This window comes from Eurypyga helias, unplaced genomic scaffold, assembly GCF_000690775.1.
Source record: "Eurypyga helias isolate BGI_N326 unplaced genomic scaffold, ASM69077v1 scaffold1404, whole genome shotgun sequence".
Classification (NCBI taxonomy): domain Eukaryota; kingdom Metazoa; phylum Chordata; class Aves; order Eurypygiformes; family Eurypygidae; genus Eurypyga; species Eurypyga helias.
Genome location: NW_010246581.1, coordinates 22,562 through 24,551, shown reverse-complemented (window position 1 = coordinate 24,551; position 1,990 = coordinate 22,562). Strand labels below are relative to the sequence as shown.

The window sequence follows — 1,990 nt, the reverse complement described above, 5'->3', positions numbered from 1 at the left end:
TGGCGCCCGAGGAGGACGTTTTGGTGTCCCCACGCAGAGCAGCTGGGGTGGGAAGAAGCATCCCCGGGTTGCAGAGGGGACTTCTGCGGATGGACGCCGTGACATCAGGAAGTTAAAGGCGCAGGCGCTGGGGGACCATGGTCTTCCTTGCTTCCATGGTTTTTCCCTCGATATTTCCCAGTAGCTTCTTTCTTGTCGGGAGTCACTTTATTTGCTTAGCGGGCAGAGGGGAGTATTTTGCATCCTCAGTGGACTCAACCCCTTGTGCCACCGCCAGCGGGTCCGCCAAGGCCAATGCTGGGGCTCCAGCCCCACGGCGAGCGAGGTGGGGACAGGCACCATGGCCAAAAACGGGTGCTGCTGGGCAGCTCTGTCCTGGTGGCCGCGAGCATCGCGGCTGGACACCCCGGGCCCAGCCGCTCAGGCACAGCGGTTGCTCGGCACCATTCCTAGTGGAAAACCTACGCACTTTCTGACTGAGAGGGGCTTTGCCGTGCCGTGGTGCTGCGATGACTGCAGCCCTTGGAGGGCTTTGAGAGGTTTACAGCCAGTGTTTACAGACTTCATATCTTCTTTTTTTCCCCCCTTTGCGATTATTTTTTTGTTCTTCCCCTTTTCAAATTTTGTATTTTGGTACCAGAACCCCTGCCCCCAGTAAAAAAGTAGCTTTTTGTATTTGTACTGGAAGAAATTAAGCTGTTCACAATTTCTATACCTTTAAAAAAAATTAGCAGATAAGAATTCAGAATTCTTTATGCCTAATGTTGTTTCTTAATAAGTTGTAATACTACTTAGCACAATCTCTTTTCTCTATATCTTTCAAAGGTAACCCTAAAGAGATTTTGGACTGTATTTTGCAATAAACACCACAGTGGAAAGCATTGCCTTTTTTCTTTCTGGCTTCCTAGCAGTACACCTTTAGGTCCTCAATAGTCCCTCTCCGTGTAAAACCCAGCACTTCCAAGATTCCTCATCATGAATCCAAAAGCCACTCAGGTCAGCAAGAAGGTTGTTCTCCTAGACCTCAATTAAAGCCGGCTCCAGCCTTCAATCCCCAGAGGGTTTGCTTTAATACCTATCTCTGATATCTAACCTTTTCCAAGTGCTGAGCAGCAGGCACTGCCGGGCTAAAGCTGATTTTGAAGCTCCCGATGGCTCTTTGCCTACGGCCCGATGTCCCCAGACAATGCGAGGCTGCCCCGCTTTGATGTGGAAAGCATCAGCATTGGCACTTGCCGCAAAATTCTTGGAGGCACGAGATGAGCCCTTAGAACTGGGGGCAGGAGAAAAAACTTGGGGGGAGTTGTGAATGTGTCTGCTGGTTCCCTGCTGCTCGGGGTGCCAACAGCCCCGTACCATGGCGGGGAGGGCAGGAGGGGACACGGGCCGGCTGCTGCCATCCCAAGAGGGTCCTGCTCTTCTCCCAAGCTCTCCGGGACTGTACTTCAGTCTGGATTGCTCCCTGGAGTCACAGCGCTGCTCGGGAGGGAGCCAGGGCTGTCCCACCGCACACACCCACGATGCGGGGGCAAAGGATGCTCTGCCAGGTTTGCTTTCCAGCCAGGGGAGGAAGAGAGAAAATTGGCAAAAACACCCCAAGCCAACCCTACACTCTGCCAGCACATTACACCCACACTACAAATGCTTTGATGCCATTGTATCTGGGTATTCCTCCGGCCCCTCGTGCAAACACAGCCTCCACCCACGCTCAAGCCCAGTCAGGAAGCTCAAAGTGTAAAACACACAAGCTGGGAAACACAACTGACTTCCACGCATTTATTTTTGCAAAAACACCCCAAGCCAACCCTACACTCTGCCAGCACATTACACCCACACTACAAATGCTTTGATGCCATTGTATCTGGGTATTCCTCCGGCCCCTCGTGCAAACACAGCCTCCACCCACGCTCAAGCCCAGTCAGGAAGCTCAAAGTGTAAAACACACAAGCTGGGAAACACAACTGACTTCCACGCATTTATTTTTGCAGAG

At 52.1% G+C, this 1,990-nt stretch overlaps 1 protein-coding gene across 1 annotated transcript in view; it reads left to right on the top strand.

Annotated features, from left to right (window-relative positions):
• WNT8A (wingless-type MMTV integration site family, member 8A) overlaps window positions 1-1,990 on the top strand; it is an 8,295-nt gene that overhangs the window by 3,497 nt on the left and 2,808 nt on the right. The gene's annotated exons all lie outside the window — the stretch shown is intronic.